This window comes from Lissotriton helveticus, chromosome 6 (genome assembly GCF_964261635.1).
Source record: "Lissotriton helveticus chromosome 6, aLisHel1.1, whole genome shotgun sequence".
Taxonomy (NCBI): Eukaryota; Metazoa; Chordata; class Amphibia; order Caudata; family Salamandridae; genus Lissotriton; species Lissotriton helveticus.
Window position 1 is genome coordinate 1581124816 of NC_136067.1, and position 21106 is coordinate 1581145921.

General features: G+C 41.9%; 1 long non-coding RNA gene across 1 annotated transcript in view; it reads left to right on the plus strand.

The window, feature by feature from the left end:
• The window catches only part of LOC144761829 (uncharacterized), a 472065-nt gene extending 453160 nt beyond the window's left edge, over nucleotides 1–18905 (plus strand). Inside the window, exons 2-3 of the long non-coding RNA XR_013595912.1 lie at nucleotides 18592–18721; nucleotides 18825–18905. This is a non-coding gene — a long non-coding RNA (uncharacterized LOC144761829). The remainder of the gene's footprint in view (nucleotides 1–18591; nucleotides 18722–18824) is intronic.
• The last annotated feature ends 2201 nt before the right edge of the window (nucleotides 18906–21106 follow it).

Sequence of the window (21106 nt, forward strand, 5' to 3'; positions counted from 1 at the left end):
CCCTTTTCTTTTTGTCTTGTTTTTATTTTATTTTTTCATGCTTCGTGCCATGTTTTGTTATTTGGTTTTCCGCATTCAGCACGTCTCGTTACCTCTTTTCCGGCCCTCGGCAACATCTCTTCACCCGTGTCTTATTATTATCTAAACAATCCTTCTCCCTTGACGAAGGTTGCCACTACACAAAGTTTTACGTAATAAATAAAAAAAATAAAAAATAAATAAACATTCCAACCGTAAAATATATTTACTGGTAGTTTTGACATAGCCTTGATAATTTCGGGACCTCAATTTCTATTCAACCTTTCTCGATGAAGCAATGACGAATTGCATCTACAAACGATGGCCTGCATCTGCGAAATACGTTATATTTTCCATCTGGTGTCGTTGTGCTTCTTCCATTGATCTGTGAGATTGCTACTCACCACATGCAGTTGCTGTAGTGCATCATAATAGAAATAAATCTGCGTAACTTAGAAGATTTTCAGCTAGTGAACTCAATTTCGTAGGATCCATCCAAAATAATGCTGTCGCCTTTTAATAAATTCCACTCTTTATCACAAACAAAGCATATGGTGGAAATAATTATTCATTTTTCAGGTTTATATTTCTCCCTTATGTTCGTCTTCATAGAGGGTCCGTAAATGCAGCAAATCTTATCCCAGTTTCAGGGAAATTGAATCCCACATTTTTTTTCTAGATAAAGTATAGTGTTCTGACATTGCCATTTATTCAAAAAGAAAAGATTACCAAAAGAAATTGTAATATGTAAAGCAAATCTAACAGTCCTACTTGGGGCACAGTTTGAATATTGATACTGCATATATCCAGCTAAAAGCATGGGGCAGTGTGCTTATGCTTCTCTTGCTGATAATGAGTAACTTGAGCCCATATGTACGAAACATCCATTTTGCATTTCCTAAATAGCGAATCCTAAGAAATCGCTATTTAGGAAATACAAAATGGAATGAACTAAAAATGCGATTTTACTAACAGCAATTCCTGCAGAGACCGAGGGCCAGATGTACGACTCTTCCAATATGCGACTCGCAAACTGCGTCATTTTGCGACTCACATTTTGCGATTCGCAAGGGAATTTACAACAGTGTCTCAGACAATATTTGCGATTCCTAATGGGGTCGCAAACTGCCTGCCTCATTAATATTCATGAGACAGGTGCAATTTGCGACCCCTTTGAGAATGGCTAGCACTCACAGGGAAGGTGGCCTGCTGGGTCAGCAGACCACGATGTCTGTGGCTGATTTTAAAATAAAGCTGTTTTTTTTTTAAATGCAGCCCATTTTTCTTAAAAGAAAATGGGATGCATTTAAAAAAGAAAAATGAAAAAGAAATGAAACTGTACTCTTTCATTTTTTAGGAGTAGGCAGTGGTCCGCGAGACCACTGCCTGCTCCTAATAAAACATTTTTGCTATCAGTCACAAAGGGGAAGGGACCCCTTCTATTTACAAGTGGCTGATCATCTACTTGAAGTAGGTGGTAAATTGGGAGTGTTTTGCGATGGTAATTGCGGTCGAAAAACAATTGTACATTGAAGTGAAACTCGGTATTAGGAAGGGTAAACCTTTATTACCTATGGGCCTTAGGCCCCCTTCTATGTACTTTAAAAATAAGTGGTGCTAGAATAAAGCGCTTCAATGCCCTTGGGTAATAGCGTGCTTTATATGGAACTGCAAAAACAGCATTTTGGGGCCTTAATTGATTTTGCACATGGTCACCATTGGATGTATGCGGTGGCATTTCCTAAATGCCCATTTCACATATAAGAAATGCTATGTACATGTGCTTAGGAAATCGCAAATAGGAAATGCCTATTTGCAATTTCCTATTTTGGGAATGGCAAATTGCGATTTCTACTGGGTAGAAAGCGCAATTTGTGTCCGCATATATGCTTTTGTACATTAGGAAAGGCTATTTTGCATTTCTTAACAACCCAAAATGGCGATTCGATCCGCTAAGAAATGAATTTTCCTTTTGTACTTATGGACCTTAAATATTAAGGGCCTGGTAAACTTACACGAAGTATTATCTTTACAAGTGCAGAGTCTCCACACATAACAAGACCTGTGTGTTTGTGCAGACGCTTCGCAATCGTAAAGATACTATGCGAAAATCCCTCTGTGAATATCAAACAATTCTAAACGTACACGAAAGTGTAAGTTCACCTTTGTGAATCAGGCCTTAACTGTAGATGCCATGCACATGTGACACTTCTGCTTGTTTAAATTAGGGATTATCCCACAGCTACCCGCCGCAGTTTGAATTTCATGGTTGTATAGGTAGGTTCAGCACCCTTTCTGATATAGTGGTGCATATCAGTACCCCTGTTGCAAAAGAGCCAATGTTTGGACACAGAATTGTCAACTAGAACAAGTAATGGGGACAATGCGTGAATTGGATGCGGTGCACAAGCCAATTATTCTATACCAGAAGGATGCTTCATGCAATGCTTGTACAGGCAAGCCTCAATATTAGTCTACTACTCTCTCAAATAACAACCATCCCTGGGTCTTGCGCTCCAGACTAAAATCAGGCCCTTCGCAATTAAAATGATCAGTCTTTGACCTACCAATTTTGGGTTGCTGATTGTTGCTAGGATAAAAACATAGCAACATTCATGGAACGTGGTTCTTAAAAAAAAAGCATATGGTTTTGATGGCAGGGCTTCCATTTCTCCAGACCTCAAAAATAGAAAGCCATGTCAGACTTCTAACTACAAAATATCCATATGGTTCTGGAATCTGACTTTTCTCTGGTGCAATCTAAAAAAAACCCAGACTACAATAAATATCAGCACCATCCCAGAATAAAGAACCCAATCACCCAGAGCGAACGCACTGTACCTGTGACAAAGCTGTGCTATAATGACCTACTATACTGTAACCTAAAATGGGAACTTATATTTATCCTGCACCCAATTGAGATCCAAGGGTTTCTGGTAGCTAAGCATCTGTTACAACAGATCTAATACCACTTTCAAACTTAAAACCTGGTCCGCTGCCAGGATTACATCTAAAAAAGAATCCAAGTGGTTTTGACACCCAAGTCAAGAATCTCACTATATTTGCTAAATTGGAGTAAACAATGACGCACTAAATACTAATTAATCTGATCTCTGAAGGGCATGTTTTGATATCAGTGTCCAACAATAATCACCGAATTGTCAATCTGATCCCTTTGGAGGCAACTACAAGCTAGGACATATATGGTCTGAACGATCCAGAGTATACCTCCAATTAAGTCAACAAGCAGACAAACATTTGCAAAATAAATCCCATTAATCTTGCTTACTATATCATGCTAATGAGAAAATGTTTCCTGCATACATTAGCTAGTCTCTCTTAGCTTCACCTCCTTTCCTACAACCCTTCACTACCAATCCATATGTTACATCTTGTGGCACAATCTTATTTCCACTGCCTACCATCCAGAAGTCTGTCTCCTCTTCTCCCTCCTCCCTTTAATCTTCACTTACCTTACATCTGCGTCCCTTATCTTCTACAAACTCCCAATTACCTGCTGCCAACTGTTTTATTTAACTCAGTCCTAAAAATTGCCAAAATTGATAGATCACTCTGCACTATGCCCTCCTCCCTCCCATCTGCAACTCCCCACTTCAGACCAGCAACCACAACCACTCGCTGGTCCTCCTTCCAACCTATCCAGGTTGAACTGATAAACAATCTCATAACCACCGCCAAACCCTCAACCCACTCCCTTGATCAGCTTCCCCCGAGATTGAACAAAGACCTGAAGCTCACTCTAGCCCCTATCTGGGCCAAGATCATCAACAGCTCTCTGAGCGAGGGCTCCATCCCTGACTGCCTTAAAATAGGTCAAGTCACGCCACTACTAAAAAAAACGGGCCTTGACCCCAGGATATGAACAACTTCAGACCAGTTTCGAACCTTCCACTCTTATCTAAAATTCTGGAAAGATGTGTGCTGTCTCAGCTATCCCAGCACTTAGAGAACACGAATCTTCTCGACCCATACCAATTCGGGGTTTAGAAAAGGCTGCAGTACTGAAACCGCAATCCTTAATGTCCTGGACGATCTACACATGTTGCTCGACTCCAACCAATGCAGCCTTCTCCTCCCATTAGACCTATCAGCTGCATTTGACACAGTTGATCATGCCCTGCTACTCAATGTCCTCCAAGAGAGAGCGGGCCTGGAAAAGACTGTCCTCAAATGGTTCTCCTCCTTTCTCAACAACTGCACACAAAGAATCAAAATTAAAAGCTGTGAATTGGACATTCTTCCCATCAGTAGAGGAGTCCCTCAAGGGTCAGTACTCTCTCCACAACTCTTCAACATCTACATGGAGCCCCTCACCTCAATTCTAAGGAAAGCCAACATCCCCTTCCACCTCTATGCGGACGACACACAACTCTATCTGGAAACCACGTCGATCACAGACATCCATAGACTGAACCACACACTTACTGAAGTTCAACTCTGGCTCTCATCCAACCACCTCAAACTCAATGAAGAAAAAACAGAAGTGCTCCTCATCTCAAACAAAGATGAAAACCCCCAAATTCTAGAATGGCTCAAAGCCGTAAATGCCCTGAATGTCCCATAAAATCCCTAGGGATCACCCTTGACCCCAAACTGGACATGAAAGAACACATCTCAAAAACTGCCAAAAGTGCTTTCCTGAACCTGAAACTTCTCTACAAATTGAAACCATTCCTCCCCACGAAAGACCTGAAACAGGCCCGCAGGCTCTGGTACTCTCCAGAATTGACTACGGCATTGCTACTCTGACTGGAACAGCCAAATCACACCTGGGACCTCTGACCTCTACCCTAAACGCCGCAGCAAGAATGGTCATGGGAACAAAGAAATATGAGCACATCACCCCAGCTCTTAAGGATCTGAAGTGGCTCCCTATTGACCAACGAGACAGCTTCCGTACAGCCTGCCTCACACACAAAGCCCTGCACACAGGCAAACCTGAATACCTGGCCAACAAGCTCAAAAGGGCCGGTCAGTCTAGGAACCTCAGAAGCTCCAACACGCTCCTACTCATTCCTCTGAAATCCCAGAAACACACAACATCTAGCAAATCCTTTGCGGGTAATGCTCCCAAGATTTGGAACTCCATCCCCCCACACATCAGAATGACCACATCCTTCCCGAAATTCAAGAAGTTACTCAAAGTCCTCTTCCTCGAGCGTTCTGGGGCATACTAGAACTCCACCTGGACTTTGAAGTTCCATTATCTCTGTGTCCCCAGAGCTGGTTGACTTGCTTATGACTTTCCGCCCTGTTTTGCGCTTGGCTGCTATTGTACAGACTGTACTCGCCCCTGTGCCCCTTGCCATGTTTTCCGTCCTCAATGTCTGTCTGATGCCTCTGTACTTGTTGTGAAGCGCTCTGATACCCCTCGGGTCCAGCTAGCGATATACAAAACTTTTAATAAATAAATTTAATAAATATTCTCACACTGCCCTGTCTGGCCTTCAGTCTCCCCTTGAGTGGTGTCAACTTGCATCAGCTTCTGTCAGTTTCCATTCCTGGTGTGGTGCGGCATTTGGTTGGACTGCTGCAAGTTTCCTTGGCTTCTTCCAGATGCTGCTAGGTCCTCCAGTTGCTGTTGTCAGTGGGCATTTTTAAGCCCTCCCTTGTCAACATGATATGGTCCGCGGTAATTGCAAGAGTTGTTGGATAACATTGAGCCCTGCTGACCCTGCTGGGCTGGTACACCATGTCAAGGGAATTATGTGGATGGGTCCTGCATGTTCTTAATGTGAGGGCTGCGTCTACACCATTAGATAGTGTTCTAGTAGGTAAGCCGATAACTTTAGGCATCCTCCCCCTCACTGTTGTTGTTCTTGCTCATCCTGTGGGGCTGAGGGGGTGAGATGTGGTTGGGCTTATATATAGGGGCACTAGTCTCTGGCAGGGTACGGAATTGAGGCTGTGAAAGACCGGTCACTGGAAGGTTGGGAAAATAGACCGATAACTACAGTGGGGTAAGACTTCTAGGTTGCAATTCACTTCTGGGTCAATAGAGACATAAAGGTTTTTAACAGATCTAGGCCCAGATGTATGAAGCCATTTAATATTTCTCAATGGGCCTAATTGCTATTTCGGCCTGTTAAGAAATGCAAAATGGCCTTTTCAGATGTGCAAAGGGCCAGAAAATGACGCAATTTGCGATTTCTAACTGGTAGTAATCATAAACCACAACTGTAATATAGGATTCACAAATAGAGATTATCTATTTGTGATTCCTAAAGCACATTTACATAGCATTAGCTAAATGTGAAGCAGGTATTTAGGCAATGCTATTGCCATAAACTTGAAGTCGATGGTACCCATGTGAAAAATTAAAAAATTCATTTTTTTATGTGACATGAAGCGCACATATGACCCTAGGACATGTGCACTTACATATGCACTAGGAAATTGGGCCTAACTTCCTTGACTATTTGCCTGCATTGGATCTCTTCTTTGTTAGAATGTTCACCCAATTTGACATCTTGCACTTTTGTTGTTTTTGTTCTTTTCTGGTTCTCTCATACACCCTTTCCGTGCTATCCTTGGCTCTCTGTATGTTTGTGTTGTCATCTGTGTTATGAGTTTGACTATTTGCTGTTACAGTGTAGTCTCGGATGGCTGGGCTTCCGAGGGGCATCAGCTGCTCTCATTACAGTTCCATCCGCCTGGGATTTGAGTAATCTTGCTAGTTTGCTGGGTTGATGTTTTCTCTGAAATGACACCTTTATAGTATATTTGCTTACTCACTTCTATACCTTCATCATACTTTTTTAGTTCAAAGAAAAGTTTATTAAGAGAAACAAGTAGTGGCAGTACAATAAATAAAGAGAAAACAGCAGGTAAAGTATGAATAATAACTGAGCACATCATTAAAAATCGTGATAAGGTAAAATGGGGGAAAGGGCCAAAAAAGAAAGGAAGGATAGGGAAAAGAAAAAGGGAAGGGAGAGAGCTATGAGGCTAAAACTTTTAAAATTACAATCATTGAGGCTATACAACAGTAGAAGCAATGCGCAAATATGCAGATAAATAAACATTAGTGAATAAGAAGGAACAAAAGGTTATTCAAGGGGGTTTCGAAACTTCTTGTTGAATTGGGGATAGAGGAAAGGAGCGCTTGGCACAAGCATCTAGGTAAAGGGTGATGGGAAGCCATAACGCAAGTCTTTTCGGTGCTAGGGAAGTGGGATAAACAAATGCAGTATCTAATCTATGATTGTAACATACATTGAACCACCAAGCTTTAAAAGTAATGCCCTTGGAGTCTTTCCAGTTAACAGTAATCTGCTGAAACGCAACAGCCAATAACAAATCAACGATATGAACATTTGCTTCAACAGCAATCCAAGAAGAGGAAAGTGAACCAAGGAAAATGTCAGTGATAGAAAAGGGGATGGAGGTTTGGAAAATAGAATTGATTTGATTCCAGACTTTAGTCCAGAAAGCATGCGTGAGAGGACATGTGAAAATCATATGAAAAAGTGTAGCATTAGGGTTGGAGCAAGACCAGCAGAGGTCCGGAGTCAGGGGAAAACGTTGGTGAAGGAGAGATGGTGTGTAAAGAAGTCGATTGTAAAGGAAAAAAAGTGTTTGCGTGAGAGAGGCTGCTCTGGAAGATTTGCGAATTTTAGTCCATATCTTGTCCCACAGAGACGTGGACCAGGAGACATTTAGATCAGATTCCCATTGCTCCTCAACTTTGGATTTAGGCCTAGGTGATGGAGGATTGTAAAAGGAATGATATATGGAAGACGCTGATGGATTGGAGCGTAGACGGGTGTGCAGAGAAGAGACGGGAGTATTAGTGGTTACAATCGAATTAGAGGTAGAGAGAGAATCATAGGCAGACATAACTGCATTTTTGAGTAGGGTGTACTTGTGAGCAAAGGAGGCAGGAAGAGAGAAGAGTCGACTAAGAATTGGAAAAGGTATGAAGGCAGATCCAGTGAAAAGTTGGGAGACCCAGATTAAGCCACGCTGTCGCCAAGTTTTCCAATAAAAGGGTTTCAATTTAATAAGAATGCTGTTATTATACCAGATCGTGGTAGCAAGAAGCTCTGGAATAGAAGAGGGAGGAGCCGGAGTAATGGCTAAAAGTAATTTCGCAGTATATTTGTGAATTGGACTGGACAGGAATTGGGGCTTGCGAGAGAAAGATAAGTACTCAGCAAAGGTAAAAGGAGAAAGAGAAAGACGCTCGAGTTCAGCCCATAGAGGAAGAGGATCAGCAGGATCTGTAAGCCAAACGGCTGCTTGCTTCAGGAGGAAGGCTTTATGGTAGGCAGGAAAATTTGGGAAGTTAACCCCGCCCTCCGATTTGGGGAAGCGAAGGCGTGATAAGGACATACGCGGTTTCTTTCCAGACCATAAAAATACGGAGAGTATTGAGTTAATTTTAGTGAAAAATTTGGTAGGGATGGAAATCGGTAAATTAGAAATTGTGTAAAGGACGATTGGGGAGAGCATCATCTTAATGGTGTCGAGACGGCCCCACCAAGAAAGGTATAGGGGGTGCCATCTAGAAGTAAGGTCAGACAGTTTTTGAGAGCATTTAGTGAGGCATTACGAGACAGTATCTGAAACGGAAGGAGTAATGTATAAACCAAGATATTTGATATGAGCTGGACTCCAAGTGAAATTGGATGCAGCAAAATCGGGTTTAAAGGTGAATTTGGTGATAGGCAGGATTTCGCACTTATCGCTATTAAGCTTATAACCAGAGAGGTGGGAATAGGTATGAACTTCATCGAGGAACGCAGGAATGGAGACAGACGGATTGGAAAGGAAAAGTAAAATGTCATCTGCATAAGCAGCGACTTTAATTTGCGAGTGAGCAAGAGGGAAGCCATGAATGCTCGGGTTTTGACGTATTCTGGATAAGAAAGGTTCCAGGGCAAGATTAAAGAGAAATGGGGAGAGAGGACAGCCTTGTCGAACGCCTCTACCGAGGCGAAAAAATGAAGAAATGAGACCATTAGCACAAACCGCTGCTCTAGGATTTGCATAAAGGAGGGAGATGAGGGAGATGAAATGAGGGCCAAATCCAAACCATTTTAGCACGGAAAAAAGAAATGGCCATTCTACCCTGTCAAATGCCTTCTCGGCGTCCAAGGCAATGGCAGCCAAGGAGCTATTGAATTGTGAGGACTTAGATAGAACATTGAAGAGGAGTCTGGTATTGTCGGAAATGAAACGACCCTTAACAAATCCAGATTGTTCGGGGCCAAGGAGATCTGGGAGAAAAGGATGGAGCCTAATGGCTAAGGATTTAGCATATATTTTATAGTCAATGTTAACAAGGGAAATTGGTCTGTAATTCTTGCAATGTTGAGGATCCTTACCTTCTTTCGGTATGATGCAGATGTAAGCATCCGAAAAAGTACCTAAGGAGGCATCGTTGGTCTGGAAGGAATCAAGAAGGCGGGACAATTTGGGTAGTAAAAGGTTGGCAAAGTGTTGGTAAAATTCGACGGTGAAGCCATCTGGACCGGGAGCCTTATCTTTTTTAAGTGAATGGAGTGCAGTGCGAAGTTCGTGAATGGTAAGGGGAGTCTCAAGGGAGGCCAAATCAACAGGAAAGGAGGGAGGAGGATGTATGCTGGATAAGAAATTGGAAATAGAGTGGTCAGAAGGTTGAGTGCCAGAAGAGTAAAGTGTAGAGTAGAAGTGAGAAAATACCTCCAGGATGTCAGCATCTTTATGTTGCAATATTGAATTGACATCAAAAACAGACTCAACATTCAACTTATTTTGTTTGACTTTTAAATATTTGGCAAGAATTTTCCCCGCCTTATTTTTCCCACCATAAAATTTCGAACTGGATTTCAGGAGGTATAGGGAGGCATCATCAGTGGATTGTTTATTATAGTTCATTTTCGCAGTAATAAGAGCTGTCAAAGTCTCCTGAGTATGAGAGGTATAGTAGGAGTGCTCAAGGGTTTTAATCTGAGATAAAAGATCATGAGTGCGTTGGCGAGCAAGTTTACGTTTTGCCGCAACATGTCTGAGGATAAAGTCTCTGGCTGCTGCTTTGAAAGCGTCCCAGACAGTGTGAGTAGGCAAGGATGGAGTCTCATTATAACAAAAAATTCATTAGTAAATTCAATAAAGGAGACGGTAAATTTGGGATCAGTGAGGAGGGTATTATTGAAGCACCACCTTTTAGGACCATTGGATTTAGGTAAAAAATCAACGTTGATGAGGACAGGGGCGTGATCGGAGAATACAATGGGACCAATCTCAGCTTGGGTGAGGGATTGGGAAATATGGTGAGAAAGAAATATGTAGTCAAGACGGGATTGGGAGTGATGGACCGGGGAGTAGAACGTAAATTCTTTGTCTGTTGGGTGACAAAGTCGCCATGCATCAATTAATTTGTGTTGGGAGATGGCGTGGGTAAAAAGCTTATGGGATTTATTAGGAACAAAGGAAGATTTGGAGCGTCTATCCAAAAAGGGGTCTAATGGTAGATTACAATCACCTGCTAAAATGAAATTATCATCAATACAATCAGTGATACGAGAGGCAAACGCATTCCAAAAAATAGGACTTCCACCTGCAGGGGCATAGACATTAAGCAAAGAAAAAGGGACACCTTTAGAAGAAAGTTTGACAAATAACCATCTGCCCTCAGGGTCAAAGTCAGAATGTAGCACTGAATGAGTGAAAGATTTCCTAATTAACAAAACAACACCATTTCTTTTGCCATCGCCAGGGGCGGAAAAAACCTTACCCACCCATCCTCTTTGGAGCTTAGCAGCCTCACTATCAGATAGATGGGTTTCCTGTAAAAAGGCAATGTCAACATTGAATTTAGCTAAATGAGAAAGTATCTTTTGCCTCTTAATGGGCGAATGTAAACCTTTAACGTTCCAAGAAACAATACGGACTGACATCAAGAAGAAGGGAAAAGGGATAGTGCAGAACAAAGGTGAGAGAAAGCCTCATAAAATGCGAGAGGAGAAAAACGAAAAAAGGAGTAGAAGGAGGATGGTGTAAGGAAGAAAATAGTCAGAGAAGTGCTAAAAGGGGATAGCATGAGATAGAAAAATTCAAGGAGGAGAGAAGAAAATCGTATCGGGAAAGCAGGAAGAAATTGTGCATAAGAGGAAACAGTAAAGGGAGGAGTTGGTATAGTAGAAGTTAAAGATAGGATGTAAAAATGGCCTAAAAAGGAGCATAAAGGAAATAGAGATGGTGTCTGAAGGAAAATGAGAAAGAAAGATAGAAAAAGAAGAAGAATGAGAAAAGACAGTCGGCTAATAGGAAAGGAAACTGAGAAGAAAAATGAAACGCAAAGCAGGAGCGATCTAAAGAAGATTAATCTCATAAGAACCAGTAATAACAGATAAACAGTGAAGACAAAAACTAGCGGAAAAGTAGGGATCATGTCAACAATGGAGGAAGAAAACATGGGGTAGTACTTACAAAAAATGATGAGGGATGGGTGTGTTCAAGAGCAGGAAACAGAAGGGAAGGAGTGGAGACGAGAGGAGGGGGGAAAGGCCAACCAACGGAGGACAAGCAAACGGGGTCACGGGACGTCCCACCGGAGAGACATGACGGCACACAACGAGATGATCTGTGAGAAAAAGAAAACAGTGAGATTAGAACAAGCAAACGACTAAATAACAGGAAAAAAGCGTTAGATTAAACAATTGGAGAACAAGAATAAGCCAGCACGAGCTGAGATCGATAAGGTCATGTAATAACTGAGGAATCTGTGGAAAAAATATCATAACGTTAGAAGAACAACAAAATATCATAAATAGCAGGAAAGACCGGAAATACTAGCAACAGAGTCATGGCGGAAAGGAAGAAGAAGGGCCAGAGAATTCCATATCAGCTGGACCACAGGAATTGAGGAAACTGCGGAGTCGGAGAGGATCTTCAAAAGTCATTGTCTTGTTGTTATAAGTAACTTTGAATAAACAAGGGTGAAAAAGTCCATATTTGGCTCCAATGGACCGCAGTTCTGCTCTCATGTCAAGAAATGCTTTGCGGCGAGAGGCAGTAGCTTTGGCGTAATCCTGGGAAATAAACAAGGTGGAATCCGACCATTTCAAATGAGGTATTGCTTTAGCCGCGAAAAGAACCTTCAGCAGATCTGTATACTCAAGAAAGTACATTATGACGCCTCTTGGCTTTGTCTCAGGAGAAGTATTGGAAGGAGCTCTACCAAGCCTGTGTGCGCGTTGAATGTTAAGAGAGGTGCCTTCAGGAAAATGGAGGAGCTTGGGCAAGAAGGACTTGAAAAAGGCAATGGCATCATTCCCCTCGCAACCTTCCTTCAGGCCGTAAAGACGCAGGTTATTGCGCCTATTCCTGTTTTCAAGGTCCTCCACCTGCTTCTGGAGAGTGGAGAGCCTCATATCCATATGTACTGATTTGGTAGCGGCTTCCTGGAGAGAGGACACAGTCTTTTCCACATTAGAGACCCTGGTATCCATTAACGACCAATTGTCAGTTAGTGCTTGCAGCTTTGAGTTGGTCTCCTCCATAAATGGGCGCAGTGCTCGTATTTCCTCAAGAAGAAGTTCCATGGAGATAGCTGTTGGTGACTTTGGGGGCGACGGAGGATTATGTTTCACCCTCTTAGGAGTGGTTTTCGCTCCTGGCAGGGGGAGGGTGTCCATGTTGAGAGAAGATTCGCAACTGGAGGGGCCTGCAGAGGCTTCTAATTGAGCCAACGCAGTAAATAGCTTTGAGTTTTTAACAAAGTTGCGTTTAGGGGTCTTGCCAGGACCCTCCGCCATGGAAGCGACAATGAAAGGAAATCTCCAATAATAAATAGAGCAGATATACAGCACAAGAATGAGGAAAACCCAGCAGAGTCAGTTATAGGAGGTGGTGGAGTGAAATCCAACACAAGTCAGGAACAATTGAGAAGAAACGGTCGCAGGCCGAACAATATTAAGTGAATAGCAGAGGTGGCAGATCAACAAAGCAGTAGGAAGTTCAAAATGGCCGCCAAAGCTGAGGAGAGTGCTGGAAATCGAATAAAAATGAAAAAAAAATGATTCCAGAAGAAAAAGAAAGTCACCTGGCGATGTATTCATGAAGCGCGGTCATTTCCTGCAATTATGGGATGTTTCCGTGAGCTGTGCTCGTTGCTACAGACGACGACGTGTCAGGCGCGCTCCTGAGACAAGCGCCGGCTGAGGCATCAAGATGGCGGTCGCGGCAGTGGCAGAGCCGCGACCGAAGCAAAACGGAAGCTGCCGGGCAGGGATGAGGAGCCGGTTAGCAGCGTGTGGCTGTTCAGGCGTGCGAAGTATTCCGCTATCGTTTGCTGGTAGGCATGTCGGCAGGGGAAGGCTGGAACCGCCGAATATCCCCGGTGGAGACGGAGCTTCACCCTGATGCGACCATCCGTCACGGGCGCTTAGCCACGCCCCCTACCTTCATCATACTTATTCAGCTTACTCCTTCTGACATCCAAGATCAAATGTTGGGTCCCTCCATCAGTTGCTGCCATTCCAGCCCAGGTTTTGTCATCTCCAACCTGCAACAGCGATCGCTTCTGTTTTCTCTCTTCCTCTCCCTATTTGTCTCTTGCCTCTCTTGTGAGGTATTACATTATTTGGTACCTCCAGAGAAAATCGGGTACAACCAGGGCTCTCAGCAGTTTCACATCTTCTGCTGAAGCAAGAAAATTTGGCGTGATTTTTCATGAAACATGAAAGTTTGTGTGATGAAAGTGGTACTGTCAAGTTACCAAGGGTAAGCTCATCATTCTTCACAGCAACATATTTACTTCTTAGGAACAACATGATTTTGCCTTTGTAGGAGCACGATAAGAGCGCTCATAAATGAGGCATCTCCCTTCCATTGAAACAGTGGTGTAGCTAGGCATTATGCTGTCCGTGACGGCCCCTGTGTTTTCCACCCACGGCAGGTAAATGTAAGATCGGGTGGGGGATGGGGGGGGTCCTGGCAATTCCTGTGGCCACTGCCCCACGACAGCCACATGTTAGAGCAGGAGGGGAGGTCGAGTAGTTGAGGATTTAAAAAATCCATACAAGTTTTAGGGTCTCATTTGCAATGAATTGGCATAGGGTAGTGCCACAATTCATTTTGCTGCACTGCTCTACACCAATTTGAAAGGGCAGGTAAGCCCCATATTTACTAGCTACAATGAATTCCTGTCCTTTCTGCCTGCCCCGGTGCTCAATTTGGGGCCTAGCGCCAACTCAGGCACCCTTGCATTATGGTGATAAAATAAAAACTATCTGATAAACTAAAAATAACACACTGTAAAAGTGTAGGGAAGAAAGCTTCTTTCTGCTGATTTGACCTCTGAACATATCACTGCCATAAATGTCCATTAGAAAGTATCACTATAACATATTCCTCAACCTAGAATTATAGTGTTAGAAATGTTCTTTAGTGGGCATGTTGCACAACTAGGGCCATACTTTTTAACAAATGTATTCATGAATATTTATAGGTTTGTTACTCCGCTTTCCGTTCAACTACCTTTAGAGAATGGGTTAATGTGCATTATCTTTCCCAAAGCTACCCAGAGTCTAAAAAGATACATATATTACAAAGTGGAAGGAGCCACTCTGTAGCTATAGTTAGGGCGACCAGAAATGGCACTTCCTAGGATTTTTTACCAGGTGCTCATTTGACGAATTTGCACCAAACTCGGCAGATCTATTCTTTCTTCTACACTACCAGATAATACAAAGTTTCATGGTGATTAGACCAGGAGATGCAAAGGTAAAAGGGGGGGGGGGGGTCCGAAAAAGCATTTAGCTGCCAATTCATTTTGCCATAGACTTTTGTATTGGACATTGCACAAAAAGGGCTAAATGGTTTTACATGAAGTTTGGCAAGATTAGACATTATGGTGCAAAGATGCTCATTATAGATACTACAGGTAAATAGAGTAAGTATTTTTGTAAGTTATAAGGTATTTTAACTTAGGGATATCTGTTGTTGAGGTATTTTCACAAAACGTTATTGTATTTTGCAGAAGTTCCGCAGTACATAGTGATTGGCTAATGATTGTCTCTAAAAAAGTTAAAGGCATCCATGTTGTTTTTAGGTTCATCTTGGCTGTGTTCTGCGTTACACCTTCAGATATAGGTAAGTATTAAGTTTGGCACTTTTCCCTTAACTATTACCACATTAGTAAAGTAGTAATAGGTAGGAAAAATATTTATACGTTTCTATATATTTTTTTTAAATGAATGGAGTACCACTGTACTGTTTCAAGAGTGCACTCTAATACACTATGATTTATGAGTACAGTGTACTAAAGTGTATTTTCTATTTGTAGCATATTTAACTAAGCCCCAAAAAGTCTACGGAGTAGCACGGTAATACTGTATACCGCACCACAATGTATAAGAGGCATATTTACAAAACGGAACGGAACATTACGTTTTTTGTTGCTCCGATGGCGTAGTGTCATTTCCATATTTACAAGGTGGCGCTAATCCACTTAACAGGGATTAACACCGCCTTGTAAATATGGCCCTTACTGGTGCAATCCTCTGTGGCAAAGGGGCATGAACTGGGTGTTCCACTGCAACACTTATTGCTTTTTTAGGCTGACCCTGATTTACAATCCCAAGGCAGCACCAAAAAACTAACACCAGGGAATACCTGGTCTTAGCATGGCGATACAAGGAGGAATTATTAGTATCCCCTAATTTTTTTCTCTTTCTATGTCTGCTGCATCTTGCAACATACTTAGAAAGATCAAATCACTATCCCTTCCTGCACATAAACAATCGCCAATGTAGCGTACATATCCTTGCAACATGGCGGCAGGGTGGCTCCGCTAGCAGTTTTTTTTGCCAGCGCTAGGGGAAACACAGTGGTGCGCTGTATTCTCGTGAAGATGGTGCAGTCCTACATTTAAATAATGTCGGAGCGGTGCGTTGTCAAAATTGGCGTAGCACCACGCTCCAACATTTTTTTGAAATATGCCCCTAAGTCTTTTAAACTTAATACTTTAACACTACTTATATTATTAACACGTACACACATACACACATACTTTCAAAAATTACCATTCATAAATTACCATTTACACCTCATAATGTATATTCCTGCTACATTACATCTACATCCGTTCATTCACTTTCACGCTATGTCTGTTAAAATGAACACACTCCACTCTACACCACTGCAATCTATGCCAATCCACTCTACGTCATAACACCATAAACCAGTAGAGCCTATGCTAATCCACTGTACTGCAGTCTACTCCACTCCACTCAACGCCACTCCATTGTACAAGACTCTACACCACTCATTTCTATACTATTGTAATCTCTGCCACTCCACTGTACATCCTGTTGCAGGGATTCTGCACAAATACAGAACTATGTGCAGGAGTATGGGATGGGACCTTGGTGTATAGGGACTGAGTCTTCCTACCACCTTAGTACCCACAAACCCAGGACCAACTAGCTATTATGTCTCACTTGCTCTCCTACTCACTCCCAGAGAAAAAAATTATTAGATACCCCAGAACCCAACACTCCCAGATCTCTCAGGAATCGCTGTAGCAAGACACACCCTTTTGCTCACACTCTTGTACTTGCCCACAATAAGATCTGACAGAGACACAAAACAGTTTCAAATATTTATTTTAACTATTGTGCCCTAACATGCAGTATAGGTTCCAAAACAAGCAAGAAAATGCATAATACAAATATAGTAAGCACAGCAGCTAGTCCATAAATCATCAAGGTAGATGTCATCATAGAAAGACAATGGAGAAAAGACTATAGTGCCTAACCTCCCTCCCCTTGCTAAGAAGAAGCATTATTTTATAAAAGTAGATCTCTGGGCTTTGTCAGAAGACCCCATACCTTAGCCTACAGATGGTATATCTACAACATAGGTGCTATCCCACTCTTCTACCTGGAAAGATTCCTCTCCAAGTGTCACTCACCTATTTGTGTACTCCACTAAAAACCCAAGTACGCTGTCCAAACAGCTGCATAGGTATGTATGTCTAAGGGCTAAGGTCTGGCCAGAACAAAATAACAAGATTAATTGTTGTACGACCTTGCACATAATGTTCAGTTAAAATCCAGGAACACACAGAGAGTGAACACAGCAATGAGTTCTCATGTGAAAGCAGTCATTGAATTTATTGCAAAAAATAAAGACATGTAGTAACATGTGCAAAAGCAGCAGGCAATCTGCAACGTGCTCATGCCAAGTTAGTGAAAAATGACAATGTCCCTACGGGCCATGTGACAGTCCCTTCACTGTTGGCTAATCTTCTGTATGGTTTTCCACTGTACGCAGCTACACTCTATGTGTCATGATTCCAGTTCCTAAACATAATTGTAGTCTCTAAAGACATTAAAAACATAAAACCTTACTAGGTTATGCCTTTATATTCAGTTAAAAAACCCACCCCTGTCCCGTGCATCCAGCACTCCAAAAAATGTGGTATGTATATATGTGAATCTAGTTACATGTCTTGCATATTGTATGTATTACATATTGTATGTATGTATTAGCCAAAGCGAAAGGTTCCTAATGTGAGGGAGTGATTGCGTTCAGCTGGTTAACTGGCAAGTTGACTGACACAGATTATAATGTTATGGTGCTACCAGGTAAAGGGTGACCCTTACAACCCCTTAATTGATGTTAAACAAGACCAACATCTACATTTGAGACCGAAAACCTGGCCTTTTCTAATTGAACATTAAAACAACAAGAACAACACGCGTCAACTACTTTTCTTCCAGTCCTACAAACTGTCATATCATATGCTTTATTTTCATGTGTGCACAGGTTTTCGGACTCTTCTATGTATGTAGTTCTTAGCACTTTTTAGATCAGAGTTAATCTGGGCAGTTTTCACTCCAAGGGTAAAAGGTGATCTTTCTTTTGTGAGCAACAATGTTTTCGCTTTGATTTTGAGACCGGAGGAAGTGAACAAGGACCTCGCGCTACAAGCGCACAAGGAAGAAAGAGCTTCTCCGGTAATACATCACCTCGCATATAAACGCAAGCGACGTCAATCATTGCTTGGGTGCGGTTCAGGTGTAGCTAGAGTATAAAAGCCACACCCGAGCTTCTATAAGGAGCTTAGCCTTCAGGATGAGAGTTGCAGAAGACAAGTGGCTTACCTGGACTTCTGGATCTCCGTTGTTCACACCGCTTCTGCACAGCTTCTGAAAATAAAAAGAAAGCTAAGTAAACTCTTTTGTTCTTCTGTTCAAAAGGCACCCCACGCAAGACAGATGAAGGCTCCTTGTTAAAAAACTGAGAACAATTTTTGGAAACACTTTGGAAAGCTTTAATTTTCAAGGACATTTGGCAAAAGAAAAGGTTATATATTATTATTAAGAGTTGTGTGTTCAAGACTATGAAATTAGGAAGAATGGTAATTTTTATATTTTTGGTGCATTTTAACAACTTTCTTTAAAGAACAGATTGTGTGATGGAGAAGGACAACTTAGAAGTTATTTGAAGTAAGTGATTAGGAAACTAGAAAGTAGTAAATAAAAGAGTTAGGAGTGTTGGTATCTTTTTGAGCACTAGAATAAAAAGCTAATATATAATTCTTGTTTGTGAATACAGAACAAGATCAGGTGACTTCTTTCAACTTCAACCTTCACGACTTCAACAACAATCTTCACTATTTACTGAAGACGAGAACTCATCACACCACGATGACCAGGACGCTAGATCCATTCCTGTTGATTCGCAGGTAGGACGCTGACGTTATCTGCTTCTCTAGAATACTTTAGGCACTGTTTAGTTAAGAACATCTAGAGTTTCCCGAAAGCTCAAAATATTCTGTTGCCTCGCAGGTCAACAACAGGAATTCATCAGCGTCCGAATCCGGCCTTCCTCCCTAGATCTTTAATTCATAGCCAAGAGTTTAAATTCAGGTCTCGGGTTATATTTAAGAGTTCTGGGAATTTGGCCCATAGCGTCTATGCAAAACCTGCCAAGCACCTTACAGGTAAGATTGTACTCATCTTTCAGGTAAGAGTGACTTGGTAACCCTGGCACTATGACAGTAAACTCTAAGATATTATACTCTATGCCACTCCACTGCATGCCACTTCACTAAACACTACTGCAATGTACACTATTCTACTGTACACCTTTACACCACTCCGCTCTTCGACAATCCAGTGTATGCTATTACACTGTCAACACTATATTCAATCCCAATCTACGATAATCCAGTGTACGCTATTACACTGCACGACACTGCATTCTGTGTCACTTCACTCTACGCCACTCCAGTCTACATCACTACACTCTACTTTCAATTCTATTCCACTGTACGACACTGCACTCTAAATCACTCTACTCTATGCTACTCCACTATATGCCACTCCACTTCACTCTATGTCACTACACTGTGCGCCACTAAACTCAACATTATTCCACTCTACACACAACTCCATTGTAGGCTCCTCCACTATGTGCCACTCCACTTCACGCCACTCCTCTCTAGCCCACTACAGTATACGCAACTACACTCTATGCTGTTACACTGTACGCCACTTCACTTTACAACACCCCAATTTGCACCACTCCACAGTGCGCTGTTACACTGCATGCAACTACTGTCTATCCCATTACACTCTAACCCGCTCCACTCTGCAACACTTTACTTCACGGTATTCCACTATACAGCACTCTTCTTTACGCCACTCCGGTCTAAGCTATTCCACTGTACACCAATACACTGTACCTCACTCCACTCTATGGCACTTCACTATACCCAACTACATTCTACGCCACTCCACTCCAAGCTATTCGACTTTATGCCACTACACTGAACCTCACTCCACTCTACCCCAGTCCACTCTACACCACTCGACTATATGCCACTCTACTCTACTCTGTTCCACTGTATGCCAGTCCACTTTACAACACTCCACTCTACACCACTACACTCACCACTACACTCTATATGATTCCACTGTATGTCACTCCACTATACACCACTGCACTCCATGCCACCTTAGTCTACCCTACTTCATTTAACACCACCCTACTCTATGCCACCCCATTCTACGTCAATTTATTCTGTCGCTATAACTTGCACCTTCTCCATGCAGTGTGTTATCAAAAATTATGTAATTCGAGAAGTCACAAGTGTTGTTATGAGTGCTTTGATTTCATATGGCATAAATGATGTATTATGGAAGGGCATAACCAATGCATGGTGATGGTGTGAGTTATAGTTAATATAGTGTGGCAAGCGAGGTGACAGCACTGGATACAGAGGTGAACGAAGTATAGTAATTTGAAAGTGGTGCGTAAGTTTTACATTCAAGTTATAACTATAACTTCAGATTTTATTTTAATGTTTTTCTAGATTAAGTTGGGTTTGTATAGAAAGAGTAAATAACGTTTTCCTACCAATAACTTATCGCAAAACTGTGTTTCTTTCTCAGCATGAAATATTAGGTCTGGTAAATAGACTATCGGACAAATTAAATTACAATTCTAAATCATATTGCTACAATATTGTATTATTAATGCATTCATTTGAAAAGAATGTATTAGTAATGTATTACAGTTTTTTTTACAAATCATACTTAAATCATGTATTCCATTTATGACGGTTTGTATTCCCTAAATAAAAAAATAGGGGCTAGAAATTACTGATGCTTTTCTCAATTTAGGTAGGCTCCGGGTGATTGACAGTTCAGGCTGTCACTGTTCAGTGGGAGGATGAAGGACCATATGTACAAAATGATTTTCTGGTCACAAACCCTGTGATTCACAGAGTTTGCAACTTATCAACTCTTTCCGAGTCGCAATTAGGAAGGCCTGTTAAAGAAGATCCCCGACTGATTGCAATTAAGCGTGTCAATTGTTTGTGATGACAAATCACTGATAAGATACAGACTCCTTAAAGGAGGCGGTAACCCATTCAAAAATGGAAAGTAGCTGCCATTTGACAACTTTCCCCTTGGAAGTTGAGTCGTGCAGCATCAGAGGGAGGAGGCAGTGGCCAGTGACTCTCGATGTGTTAACAAATGGGAAACATTATTTTTAAAGCAGCACCTGTTTGTCTAAGGAATAGGAGCTGCATTAGACAGGATTCCCTTTTGGGAATAGCAAC